At 36.1% G+C, this 15,101-nt stretch overlaps 1 long non-coding RNA gene across 2 annotated transcripts in view; it reads right to left on the reverse strand.

Annotated features, from left to right (window-relative positions):
- Nucleotides 1–15,101, reverse strand: part of LOC139363578 (uncharacterized) — a 201,947-nt gene that overhangs the window by 174,090 nt on the left and 12,756 nt on the right. The gene's annotated exons all lie outside the window — the stretch shown is intronic.

Consider the following 15,101-nt stretch of genomic DNA (forward strand, 5'->3'; position numbering starts at 1 on the left):
ACCTCCTAGTTTGTCCATCCAAAGGAACCTCAAATCTTCCAAACTATTTTCCATACTAAATCCTGAGGCTGAGACTTCCCAAAGACCAAAATGCTAATCTTAGCCACAGGCTTTTAACGATCTGGCCTCTACCTATTTTCCAGGACCATTCAGAACTACATTTTCTCTCGCTCTGTATGCTTCAATCACCATAATATGTTTTTTCAAATTCTCATATGTGGCAGGTGCCCTCCTGCTCCCAGACTTTGAAAATGTTATCTGCTCTGCCTAAAACACTCTTCCCTTCCCATTCACTGAATCAATGCCTAATCATCTTCCAAATCTCAGCTCAAGCACCACTTCATGAGCAAATTCTTAGATGACCTTTCTTAGCGGGTCAGTTATCCCCGATATATCCTCTCAGCACACCACTTCCTCCCCTTTAACACAATGATCACATTTGTGATGCTACGTTTATTTCTGTGGTAATTAATGTCTGTCTCATCTACTAAACTAAAAGCTCCAGGAAGTCAGGATCACTACTGTATTTCCACTAAAAAGCACAATGATTGGCACATCATAGGCTCTCAATAAATGTGTACTGAATGAATACATAAATAAATATCAGAATATTTGAAATCTTTAAAGCAAAAAATGAAGTGTTACACAAAATGGCAGATTGGGTGTGATGGACATCTGTCATTTGTGGTTACCCAAAGACCTTTGGACATTCTCCATTTTGATAGTTCTACCACTTTTCCCAGGTTGAATCCAAAATTTATATTTCCCAGCATCCTTTCTTCTAGTGTATAAACTTATGACTAGCTTTTACCAGATACACCCACAAGAGACTTAGAGGACAAATTTGAAGATCTTGAGGCTGCTGGGCTCTTTTACCAAAAACAGTCATGGAGGCATTTGATTTTCTACAATATCCATAGTGAGTGTTCTCTTACCAGGTCCTCATTTTGTTGGTATATTTATAAGACGATATACAAGACTATTTAAAAAAACTATAAAAATATACTGACAGATATTTTTAAAATCCAATAAATAACACAAAAGCAAAAATACATGTTTAAGGATGTTTATTGTATTGATGTTCGCAATAACAAAAAAACAAAAATTAAAAAAAAATTGGAAACCAGTTTCCATCAGCAGGAAAATTCTATTTCACCATATTGTAACCACCCAACGGGTTCACCTTGCCCACTGCCTACACAGAGCCAATTTATCAAGACAGGGGAAATGCAGTGGAGAAAGAGTAATTCACACAGAGCCACCTGTATGGGAGACTGGAGTTTTATTATTACTCAAATCAGTCTCCCTGAGAACTCAGGGATCAGGGGTTTTTAAGCATAATTTGGTGGGTAGGTGCCAGTGAGTCAGAAGTGCTGATTGCTTATCTCAAGCACTGATCTCAGGTTTTACAATAGTGATGCTATTCCCAGGAGCTATTTGAGAGGGCCAGAATCTTGCAGCCTCTAGCTGCATGACTCCTAAACCATAATTTCTAATCCCGTGACTAATTTATTAGTTCTATAAAGGCAGTATAGTCCCCAGGCAGGAAGGGGGTTTGTTTTTGGAAGGGCTGTTATCATCTTTGTTTCAAAGTTAAACTATAAACTAAATTCCTCCCAAAGTTAGTTCAGTCTACACCCAGACATGAACAAAGACAACTTGGAGATTAGAAGCGAGATGGAGTAGGTTAGGTCAGCTCTTTTTCATTGTAATACTTTTCTCAGTTATGATTTTTGAAAAGGCAGTTTCAATATTGTGATACATCAATGCAATAGATCCCCTCCAAAATAAACTTAAAAGAATGAGATAATTCTATAAATATTGACATGAAAAGTTGCCAGCCATATTTTTGTTATTTTTAAGATGTGGAACAAAGATGTAATTCTGTATTTTGTTTAAAAGAAATGCATAATTGTATATGTACAGGATGCAGATAAAATTATATAAGGATATATTATCAGACACCTCTTTTGCTACCTTCAGTGGCCTGTACCCCACTTCTTACAAACACTGCTGCCTTGGCTGGTTCAGCCTTGGTCAAGGCTGCCTTGACCAGCCTTGCCCGGGTGCAAGGTGAACATGCCTCACTTCAACCCATACTGGGTACGCCTAAGCTCCCTTCCGTGTGGCACACAGTTCTGAGACACATTTCATATGGCCCCTCAGAATCTTACAGAGAACAAAGGGATAAGCCAGAAACTTTCCCTTTTTTGCTTTATGCACTCCGAAAAGTTTAAATTTATTATTATTTTTTAAAGTATTTGTTTTTGTAATTTAATAAAGTAGAATATCAACAAGACCTGTTATATTACAAATTCTATATAGGGGTGCAAAAAATAAAAGCATGTAGCCAGATGAGTGACTAGGTTAAGTGGAAAAATTGTGGAGCTATTTGCAGAAACTGAAAACACAGGAGTCGCAGGATTGGCAGAGATGATGGAGTTCAATTTTAGACACATTAAGTTTGAGGCACCTATTTCTAGGTAGTAATGCAATAGTCTGAAAGAGATGATTTTTCTCACTAGCCATACAGAAGGGATTAGGATATTTGTTCATACATAAAGTACGTAATCATTCATTCTGATAACCTGTTTAAACATGATTTTAAAGGTAAAGTTTATAAACGAAACAATATACTAGCTTTGTTCTAGTTTCACAGTTCTGATCTTACAGAAATAGATTTATTAATTTCTAAGCATCATTGTCACTTGATATAGTATTGGAAACCATTATAAACTGTGTGATTGAAATATGTCAGTATTACTCTACTCAATTGTTGGGCAGAGTTTCTGCCAACATTGAAATGGGTTTTAGGGGCTGAGACGTTTATTTACTCAGTTTGACCCCTAAATGTCCATTCCCTTTACCCCAATTACCCCAAAAAAATATAATTTTCTGTGTGTGTCATAAATACTCATTAAAATTGTTTCTTGTTTTATGAGCTCACTTAAAATATTTATCCGTTAATTGGTTTGAATTGCATATTGCAGAGGCCAGAGAGACTTCATCTTGGATGCTAATCCACCATGTTGACTTCTGATGAACCCCTGTTCTGGGAATGCCTCTAAGACTTCTACTTTCACATACATACTGTAAATACAGCCCTTGGGTCAAAACAACCTTGATGATATCATAAACACATACTTACCATAAATCCCACCCTTAGGCAAATTTCCTATGGTATGTAAGCCCTGGGTCTGGTGGGGGTGGGAGTAACTGCCTGGGGATCCAGTATCTTGTCTCACGGCTGCCAAGAAGTGGCTTCTGCTCATAAAACCCTATTAAACGTTTATTTCTGAGAAACTGAATTTGTGAGTTTCTTTCTTCAGCCTCTCAATTTCCTTGGCCTTCAGGAGTAGGTTTGTATAGACCTGCTCACTGCAGCACACATCAAAAATGCTATCTAAGTACCAAATAAAATATGAGGCATACATCCCACTCCTCACCTAGTACTTTTTATGTATTATTTTGTAGAAGGAAATATGAATCAATTTTTTTTCAACATAGTACTCCACAGGATTATGGGACAGATAGTATACAAAAGCTCCCCCCCGCCAATCATTTCTTTGCTAACCTGTATAACAGGCTAAACTAATGTGAACTTTTCCTTCCCTATCTATATAACATTACCACATTGCTTTGATGTGCCAAAGTAACAAATATCAGCATGAAAACTCGTGTTGGCATGGCCAAATATTTGCTATATGTTAAGGTTGTGAGGACAAAAATAGTCCTTTATAAAATAGTAGAAAAGGTCAGTTATATCTTCAGTCATTTCTGTCCTGAAATCACCTTTGCAAAATTATGACTGAGACAGTGAAAGAGATCTAATCTAACCGACTCCATCTTGCTTCTAACCGCCAAGCTGTTCTTGTTTATTCCTGGGCGTAGGCTGAACTAACTTTGGGAGGAACTTAGTTTATAGTTTATAGTTTAAAACAAAGACTATAACAGCCCTTTCCCAAAACAAACCTCCTTCTTGCCTGGAGACTAGACTGCCTTTGTAGGACAAGAAATTAACCACAAGTTAGAAATTATGGTTTAGGAGTCATGCAGCTGGAGGCTATAAGATTCTGATCCTCCTAAACTGCTCCTAAATCCAGTGCTTGAGACATTTTGCAGACCCTGCCCTTGATGGATCAGCTGGCACTGCCCAGATCGATTAACTGACTCATCTGATCTTGTTGCCCCACCCAGGAACTGACTCAGCACAAAGAGAACTTCAAGTTTCCACTATGTCATCTTCTACCTAACCAATCAGCACTCCTGGCTCACTGGCTTCCACCCACCCACCAAGATGTCCTTAAAAACTCTGATCCCTGAATATTCGGAGAGACTGATTTGAGTAACAATAAAACCTCTGTCTCCCACACAGCAGGTTCTGTGTGAATTACTCTTTCTCTATTGCAATTCCCCTGTCTTGATTAAATCGACTATGTCTAAGCAGCGAGCAAGGTGAATCCATTGGGCGGTTACAGTCCTACAAACTTACCCATCTGTTCTAGATACCCATCAGCCTCTGTTCTAGATACCCACGGTGGCCTCAACTTGTTTCTATCTCTATTCCATCAAAATAAGTTTTTCAGGGCATTGTCTAATAAATTTATTTAGAACAAGTTCTAAATTTGTGATACTCCAAGGAAATTGCCTGTCCAAAGTGCACTTGCATTTTTACAACAGGAAAATCTTAGGAAAAAAAATCGATATTAGCCTTAGGTTGTTCCAGTATTCTAGGCAGGAGAAATGTTTTCAAATCCTTGAGTTTACACTAGTTAGGTGGCTAGCTGATTCATCTATTATTTCTACAACTGTCTATATGTAATTTAATATTTAGGGAATAAAAATACAACTAAGTAGGTGAATGGACTATTATTTTCTGGAAATGGAAAAATAAATTTGCACATAACTAGCTGTTCATTTTTGATTAGCCACCTTCCTCTCTTCTTTGATCTAGCTACTTTTCCCCCATATCCCCAGTCTCCAATCTTGAAGTCATCAACATTACGCAAACTTGGACGTTAGGATGTATGTGTTTTGTTTTTGTTTTTGTTAAAAAAAAAAAACACACACACACACACAGAAGAGAAGACAGTTACAAGGAGCATTGTTTTCATGTTTGCAATAGGGCTGAAAAAATTATTTATACTGCCTTGCACCATAGCTTGACCACTGCTGATTCTCAAAGGATTATAAATATTGTTTTTTACATTTGTCAACCATAAAAACCAAGGTACATATTTAGTGTCACTTTTCTCTTTGAAATATACAATTCTTCAAATAAATTCTATACATAAGGAATAAGACATATAAGTAAATTTGCCACTCTTTGCACGGAGGTCAGCAAGAAACAGAGATGTGCCTTTGACATTGTGGCTATTGAAGGACAATGAATAATGGTGACAGAAATAAGAAATGACCAAAGAACAGCTAAACTTATTAACTCAAATCCTAACCAATTTTTATGCAACCTAAATTTGATGGAATATTTTTCAACAAGAAAGGTAGTGTGTCATACAAACCCTGCAAGTCTCAAGAGTTTTCGATTGTGTGTTCAGTTTCCCCTACAAGTGTTCTGCTTTTAATTATTTTTATAGTAAGAAAGGCACCTGTCTTCCCACACCTTAGGCTTCTAAAGAGTCTTCCACCCCCATAACTCTCCCTAAAAGAAACAAAGTCAAAGTAAACAATTTCTACTCCAACTCCACATTTGTTCTTCCACATGGAATAAACCTAGCTTTCCAAGGAAGAAGGTCACAAGACTTAGACTTAGAAGCAAGAGAAAAAGTAGGAGGCATCATATTGTGTCTTTGGATCCAAGCTCCATGCTCCATTCCAACTTCAAAACTAAAAAAGCTGCTGCTGCTCTTCTTTCTCTTTCACTTGGCCACAAGATAAATAATTATGTTCTCTGCCACACTTCTAATCTAAATTAAATAAAGTATAATTCAAGTTTTCAGTTTTACACTTTAGAATCACTAATCTTTACATTTTTTCAGAAGGATACTCCTCAGAAGGTCATCAAATGTTTTAAGCTATAAAAATAGATCCAGAGTTCCCAATTCTCTGACCAGACCTATTCAAGATGCAAGAACATCTGCTAAGCCAGGAGGCTGCACTACCCTAAGCTCGGCAATGATGCAAAGCATGTCTGTGAGTCACTAAGGCCACTTTTGAATTGAACTGCCTGATGTCTGTAAAGAATAATGCCTTTAAAATGTCATAAAAGCCGTATATATTTTTTTAAAAAAACTGGAGCAGAAGAGAAAACTGTTTATTCCAAATAAATGTTTTCACTTTGTCCACAGCAAAGGTCTCTGTGAGATAAGACCATGAATTAAAACAGCACACAGAGCAAGGTTACTGCCCATGTAATAAAATGTCAGACTAAAAAAAGAGAGTAATCAGGGAGCTTTATTTGAACTTTGATTCAATAAATCAGTCACTGAACTCAACAACCTCATTGCATCTTAGCAGAAACTAAAAGCAGATAATCTCCCACAACCGAAAATACAAAATAAGGGCAAAAAGAATGTCAAGTCTTAAGTCCCCCAGAAATCCTCCTCATCACCACCACCCACTTCCTACCACCATCATTACTACCAGTATTGAAATCTTTATTTCTCATCTGCAGCCTCAGGCTCCTAACAAGCACATAAAGAGAATTTATCACGGGATCTACTTCCTCTGCGTTTTTCTTTTCTTGTTTTTTCCTCCAGATTATTTAGTTAATCAAAAATTCACATTTGGTGAGAACATTTGAAAAAATTCCTAATAGAATGACATACTACCAATCTGACTGTGGTTAACAATTAAACATTTCTAACATTAGGCTGATTTAACATAGTAAATGGTCTGCATATTGAAAAAATTAATAAGCAATTCTTTTTAAATTAAAGCAGTCAAGAGTTTCTCCCCAAGGGTCTCGTAATAAAGAAAGAATGCTAACTAATATGAAAGGTTATCTGGAGTATACTCATTTCTTTTCTGAGATACACCATGAAAGAGGTACTATATTTTAACAATACAAGGAAGAAAAAATTCACATGAAACATATTCCCTGCTATTGCCGCCTTTAAAAATGTATAAAACCTGAATTTTAACCATCAACTGGTGATTAGGTAATTTACTTATCTGTGCCTCAGAAACTCATCTATGAAGTGGAGATTAACCATGTTCAGGTGATCCATGTCAGGTGTATGTTTAATAACAAATACAAACTAAAAATAAGAAAGTTAAGTCTTCCTATTTCAAAAAAAGGAGATTTTCCTTCCCTCCTTTTTCTCTGAGCATTTAATTTAGATTTGTAATTGTAGTTACTTTCTCCTCTCTTGGAAATGCATAAAAATCCTTTAAAAACTAGATAGGCCATTTGTCAGTTCTATAACCAAGGAATTGTCTTTTCAAGGACCTTGGAGATATCTCTTTGAAGTGTAAACGTCAAAAGATAGTACCCCTATCTTCCCATTTCTGTGGGAGGGTAAGAGCCTAACTATTGTTAGTTCCTTGCTCCAGTTGCAAAACTACCTTCTGTCATAAAGACATGGGAAGTTTGTTTTCCCCTGGGTAAAGCCAACTAGCTAACACAGGTGGTCACCCCAATTACCAGTTAAAGTTAGGGTGAACACTATGTATTAAAAAATGATGTTTTCAAGTCTTTCTACTTTAGAATAAGTTGTTGTTTATCTTAAAACACATACGTAACAGGTTGTATTTACTTGACTATATAAAAGAGTGAAGGTTTTTTCTGCCTTTGTTATCTTTTGCCTGTTGTGTGCATCACATTCTGCTTTAGTGCTTCTTCAATCGTGAAAGTGTCTTCTTTCTCTTTTATCTTTATGGACAGAATTTCTGCATTGGGAAAAGAATTTGTTTTTACTTCTATTTCCCCAATACATGGTAAGAACCATGGACAAACCCTCCAAGTAGCTGGTCATTTGGTTATGACCAGCTTGGGACCCCAAAAAGGAGTGAAGTAACTCATGAACAACTGAATTGACCATTTTTTGCTTCATTAGCTCTATGAATAATTAACTTAAATAAATAATAGGTACATGTTAAATACTCAATACATATCTATTAATTGATAGGCATGCTATTTTAAGGGTGCCATTACTCCTATATTTGCTTGCTTTGTCTTATTTTGCTTTAATTGAACAATCATCCTCTGTAATGGCTCTCCATTAATTGTGTATGTCTATCCTTAATGGAAGTCATAAACTAGTCAGGTCATAAACATTGACTAATACAAGTCCACAGAGTTCCTTGGTTTGCCTCCACTATGTTTTAAAAGCATTTGAAGTTGAATGCCTTTACGTTAACAATTCCTGTTTTAGAACGTCATCAACCCCTTATTGTCATCAAGATAATAATGCCTGCTTTGTATCAGGTATTCTTAGTACTTCTCATCCAGTAACTTAATTTTCACAACGACCCTTGGGTGGGTCATATTATAATCTACCTTTTAGGAATGAGCTGCTAAGGCACAGAGAAGTTAATTACCTAAGGTCAAACGATTTTTGAAATTTGGGATAAAAATTTAAATCTAGGCATCTGGTTCCTGCGCCAATTACTTCAACAATAATACTATAGAGCTACTTATGAAAAAAAAACCCCAAGTTTATCACTCCACCTATGGAATGCATACTTCCTCTAATTGTTTCTGGTTTTCCTAAATCAGATTTTATTCCTACCAAGGAAACTGGCATAGGGTTGTCCTTCGGTATGTTTATACTTTATGGAATAATATAGATTAGATTTTGAACCCTTAGACTTAATTCTTCCTTCTGGGCCTGTACTTCTTTCAGCCTGGAAGTGAGAAAGGGAGTAATTTAGAGAAACTCATGAATAACTGTCTTGTGCTTTGATGTCATGCTGCCCACATAAAAAATTCTTATTCAACATTTGGGTTCCTACACTAGTTTAGATCAACAGAATGATCACCTGCCCCATGTGGTTAAAGAGATCTGTTATTTTAAAGAGTGAAATAATAAACCTACATTGCATGATACTATCTCTCCCTGATATTCCCTTTACCAAAATACTCAGGGAGATCCTAAACTCCCAGTGTGAGAGATAGAGATAGAGATTAAATCCAGTGTTCAGTAGGTGCTTAGTGTTAACATCCACGCTTCTAGGGGAAGAATGAAGAGATAAGGATGTGAAGAGGAATGTTGCAGCTGACACCATGGCTGTAAGCCAAGACACACCAAAAACTACTGACCATGAAAGGAGCACTAAAAAAATTCTAACAAAGCAAGCAAGGAAATAATGAGCTTTTCTCTGGGAAAGAAAAACCGAGACTCTAGTGGGAAATTGAAAGCCCAGCCCTGTACCTCACACGGATCTAGAGGCCAAATGTACAATTCCCCAGAGGTACAGAAAACTCTAAGCTGAAAAATTAAGGTAAAACTGATGCTATCCCTAGGGTGCTTCACAGAGCAAATGAAGGGCCATTCTGGAGAGAAGCTTCCAAAATGCAGGCCACAAGGCATTTTCACAGAAGAAAGCAAGTCACACTAAAGATGAGCTCACATTTAAAAAGTATAAAGCTCATGGGAAAACAACTGCCCCAACACGTGAGTCCTTAGACTAAAGAAACACTAGCACGATAAATAAAAATAAATCAACACCTAGAGACACCATAGAAAAACCGCAGAATACCTAAAACTAAGGAAACACCTTAAAGCTTAAAACTCGCTAGTATTTTTAAAGTATACATTCTTTCCATTACTTGTATGACTTTTCACATTTAACACAATATAAACATTAACTCTTTAGAGTCAATATCACTATAGAAAAAAAATTAGTATACTTAGTACTTGGAGATATCTCTTTGAAATGTAAACATCAAAGATAGCACCCCTGTCTTCCTATTTCTGGGAAGATATTTTGAAATCTGATTTCTTCGATGGAATTCCTTTGATGGAAATTTTTAAAAATGCGTTATTAAAAAAAATCGGAGACCAGGAGCAGTTGCTCATGCCTATAATCCCAGCACTTCGGGAGGCTGAGGTGGGTGGATCACTAGGTCAGGAGTTCGAGACCAGCCTGACCAACATGGTGAAACCCTATCTCTACCAAAAATACAAAACAAAACAAAGAAAAATTAGCAGGGCATGGTGGTGCGTGCCTGTAATCCCACCTACTCAGGAAGCTGAGGCAGGAGAATCTCTTGAACCCAGGAGGTAGAGGTTGCAGTGAGCCAAGATTGTGCCACTACACTCCAGCCTGGGCAACAGAGCCTGTACTACTCCCTCTGATATCCTTACCCATCCTAGAACTAATTGAAGATGAACTTGAAGCTATTTCATTGTAATTTAGAAATTTCTGACTCAAGTCAAAGTGCATGGCCCTTTGTCCTTTTCTCTGACAAAGTTCCCAGACAGTTGACCTTTAATTTAATTTATAATGTAATTCTTTTTCTAAAATTTATCAGATTAGGTACTAAAATTTGCCTTTCTAACAAATATTTATATAAAAATCCATGCTGTCACCTAATTCATAATAGGGTCATGCTTACCATGTATGTATCTGTGCTGGATGCATTAGACCTGCCATTCAGGGTAGAGGATAGGGCTGAGGAAAATCAACATAGAAACAACACTCAAAGTCAAGACTATGAGGAAGTTCTCTGGAGGATTAGTATATAACAAAGAAAAACAGAGTCCTGAAGCATAGAAGAATGACTGAAATGTAGGAGCAGTAGTAGAAATCTAATCCAAAGAAAAGGAGTCGTATTTCAAAGAGGAAAATGAGCATAAGATACTGAAATTTCCAAGAAAGTACAAAATAGTATCAGAATAATGGAAAGGTAAGGCTATTGAATTCAGCTATTGGAAAAATAATAGGAGACATTCATTAAACAACAAAAATTAAGACATTTACAAACAAGAAAACAGTGAATGGTAAGAAAATAGAGGCATTTAATGGAAGATTTAATAGAAATCATTTATTCAAGAAATTTAGCAGTAAATAAAGATGATGACAGCTATGGAGAGAGTGGCAGAGTCACAAGAAGCTGACTAACAATCAGAAGACCATATTTTTGAAAGAAGGTAGGGAAAATTGGGTCACTAAAAACTAATGACACTAATTCAGGAGGAAGGAAACCTCCTTGGGGGACTAGAATCCAAAATGGAGATACGGGGTTAACACTAAGGAGATGAGACAGTTCCTTACTAGGAAAATTCTCACAGATGTTGAGACATAATACAAGAAAAACACAGAAGCTCCTACTACAGGGGCACCATCCCTGTCGCAGTTCATTCTCCTCTGTGGGGCAAGGAGAGAACCTTGGGAGTGCTATGGGGAGTGAGTGAGGCCACGCTGAAAAGAGACAACAATCGGTGGGGCGGATCACAGCTGTATACCTCTGGTGGCCCCTGGCAGCCCTCTATATAATTTTTTAAAAACGAGAATAAAAAATAGATAACAGCTAGAGGGAGTGATTCTAGTCCTTTAAATTAGCTAACAGGATGAGATTCTAAAATTAGCAACTAAAAATAATGCTCTTTTATTATTTACAAAGCCAAAAAGCCTAAGTCAGAGAAAACTTAATAGAAGCTACTTCCATTCCACAAATAAACTGACCCAAGGGAAAAAATTCTATAAAAAATTATATAGCATGTCAGTAAATGTAATATTTCTTTTTATATATTCTTTGAGAAGTGTCAGCATAAGTAGTTTCTCATTTACTTTTGCATAGAAGGGAGACCCTCTGTTAAAACCATGTCTACAAAGTTCAAATGCAAATGAAAGCATAAGGAAGAGGGAGCAGGAGAGCGTATGCACTGGTAGAAAAAAAAAAAAAAACAAACAAACTAATTCTGCAAGAACTACACGAGGCATATGAGAGAGGCATTTCTGACTTGTCCCTAGAAGGCCAGTATCACACACACCCAGTCCTGAAGGAGAGCAAAGCCTGACAGTTTGTTAGCACTAAACAGAGATTCAGTTGCAAGAGTTGGTAGATAGAATAGCAAAGGGATATCAATCAATAAAACGATGATTTCTGTGGGATAAATGTGATGAGGTTTGTTGTTACTTTTATATCTAACATGATCATATTGCAGATTTTAAAATAAGGTACATCAAACCTTCTCTCTCTTTTTCTTTTTTTATTTAAAAGGCAGTCTAAATTTTCCCACAAGCTGATTTATTGATGAACCATTTATTGTGAATGCCAAGACTCTTCTGCCATTTTGGAAGAGCTCTATAACTGGTACCTAAACAATAATGTTTTGTGCCAGGGTGTCTATAAGTTTATTTGTTTGATATGTTTTATTTCTGTTGTTTTGAAATACAAATACAGGATTTTTGAGAAATGGTTACCTGAGAAAAACAACAAAAACTTGGGTTGCTATCTAAGGCTAGTGACATTTATTTTGTCCAGATTTTGCCAGCTTAAAACTAAATATTTTGTATCAACATTCACTGGTGAAAAATCAAGATGCAGCAGCAGTTCACCCATTGAGATTAAGAAATAAAATGCAATGTAATAAGATTCCCATATACTCCATCATGTGTTTTCAGCTCTATTTGGTATTATTTTTGAAAAGTCTGATATGCTTGTTAGCAAAGCATAACACAGATTCAACAATGCCAGAGACTGTTTTTATAATTTTTCATTATTTATTTATTTAATTATTCATTGGATTTATTTTTTATTTATTTTGAGCTGGGATTATTCATTGGATTTCTGTAACTGTGCTCCTTCCTGAGTCATGGGGTACATGCACGCACACCCACACACAGTTTTTAGCAAAATATTTAAACAGCAAATAACTGTATCAAGAGAAATAGCAAGGAGAAAAATCAAGAAAATTAAAAAATACATCTTGTATTATCTTTCCATCCAGCTAGGCTCTGTAGAAAAAGGAGGATTTTCAGGTTCAACTATAACTTCATGGATATGGTCTCAGAATTCAATTATTGTAAAGAAAAAGAGATCATCTCTAGAAGATATAAACTAGACTCAAGAGTTCCCACTTCTAAGAAAATTTTCTAAACTATACCATAACAACTAAACATCAGGACTTGGAGACCTACTAAGGGTCATCTTCTTTGGGAAATCTTCTTTTGGTTTAATGATTATTGGAATTTTATTTTAATTTCTATAATTCATTAAGATACTAATTTTGTCTTAGTTATACTGTTTTTACTGGTCTAGAAAGTCTAGGAAATATTAAAAGATAATTTTTCATATATCTCCCTGTGTAGGCAGGCCCTAAGACCACTTCAAGTTTTGGTGCCTGACTAGGAAACCTCAGAGGACTCAGCATATGTATTCCAAACAAAAACAAGCTACAAGTTTTCAAGGGTCCTTACCCAGTGGAATCATACAGAATACATTTAATTCCTCCAGCACTGAATTCTGACAACACATATAAAATGTTATCTACCAAGGAAGTTCATTAAGGACTCAGTGCCCAAAGTTTTACTGGGAACTGGTTTCACCTTCTGCCTCTGCCAAAATCCCAGACTCTCGGAAGAAGTAAAGCAGGTGCCCAGAGTAAACCCTATTGTTTGCACAAACAGATTAGGCACAATGAGCCACTTTCATTAGTTAGAAAAAGCGAACACTCCAAAAATCCAAGTTCCCAAACATCAACCAAAGGCCAGCTTTGCAAGAACGCCCTTCTAAGAATGGCAGGTGCAAGACTGCTACGATAATTCTTTGATGCACATCCCCTTAGAGATGGGATGGTCAAACTTTTGTGTCCAAATCTAGAGCCCTGAAGAAAATCTCAAACCCCTGCGGGAGTGCAGATTCATGGAAGGGTATTAAGCTAGATTTTCTGTGAGGCACAAGGGATAAAGAAGAACATGACCTCATCCCTGGTGTGGCTTCTCTGAGATGGAAAAAGAAGATAAGAATAGCCTTTTAGTAAGTGGCAGGGACCAAGCTCTCCTCTAACACAGCAGGTTTGAGCGGAGTAGGCTGTCTGTCAGGGGAGGGTGATATATGTGGATGTCATGGGATCAAAACGCTAAGGGTCAGAAGTTTGAAAACCAAATCAAAGGATCCTTGAGTATATGCTTGGCAAAAAGAGGATTAGGAGAAATACTTCATTCTATTATGGACTTGAAAGTCGAAGACTTCAGTGGCAGCCTTGATATCCCGAAGACCCATGTCCAAGTTTTCAGAACTGTATTATTCCGCTGGGATTCTTAAATGACTCCCAGGAGAAAGAATCTTCCCCCTTTGTACTGCCAACTCCACCAAAAATGTAAAAATAAAAAATAATTGAATGTGGCATCTAAATAGATTTAACTTTTTATATATTTTAAAAATATTTTACAATGTGTGATTCTCTTTGAATCCCACTGTTGTGGAGCATACCCATTCTTGTTCAACCTTTAATTTCATGGAAATCTCATGGGTAGGTACTGTAAACTTATTTTACTGGTGAAAAAACTAAGGTTTAAAAAGATTAAGCAACTTGCTTGAGGTCATAGAACGAGGTATTCACATATTCAGAGTTCACCTTCACTTTTTTCCTACCTTAAAAACTATTCATGTGGCAACTGTGCTACACCATACTTTTTTAAGCACACACTCTAAGATAATTTAGAAAAACTTAGTATGCCCTTACACATTTTTACAATGCCATCTAAAATTTTTCATTAAAAAACTAAGTAATTATAAAAGATGTTATGTCCTGTGTATTATAAATATTGATACTTCACATATATAATTGCATTATTCTTTAAAAATATCCAATATAATCTAAATGCCATAGCAATTTAATAATCACCATCTATTTGAAGAATAAATGAACAACTACATATTTTTACAATTGGAAGGTTTGCATCATTCTTCTTTATTTTTGACTTGATTTTCCATTCGACATCACCAACAAATTTTTATTCAAATGTAATAATTACATAATTAAACATCTTTCATGGATCACCCTATCCATCTCTACTATATAAATTTAAGATTCTAAATGTTTTAAAAATACTTCTTGATTATGGTTATTAATTGATCACATGTCCATTGGTAAATATTACTTATTCCTAGACTGAAACAGAGCTAAACATCAATACTATATCTAGTTTTCATTTTTACAGATACAGGACTGAGAAAATTTGTTCATCTA

The sequence above is a fragment of the Macaca nemestrina genome, chromosome 6 (assembly GCF_043159975.1).
Source record: "Macaca nemestrina isolate mMacNem1 chromosome 6, mMacNem.hap1, whole genome shotgun sequence".
Classification (NCBI taxonomy): domain Eukaryota; kingdom Metazoa; phylum Chordata; class Mammalia; order Primates; family Cercopithecidae; genus Macaca; species Macaca nemestrina.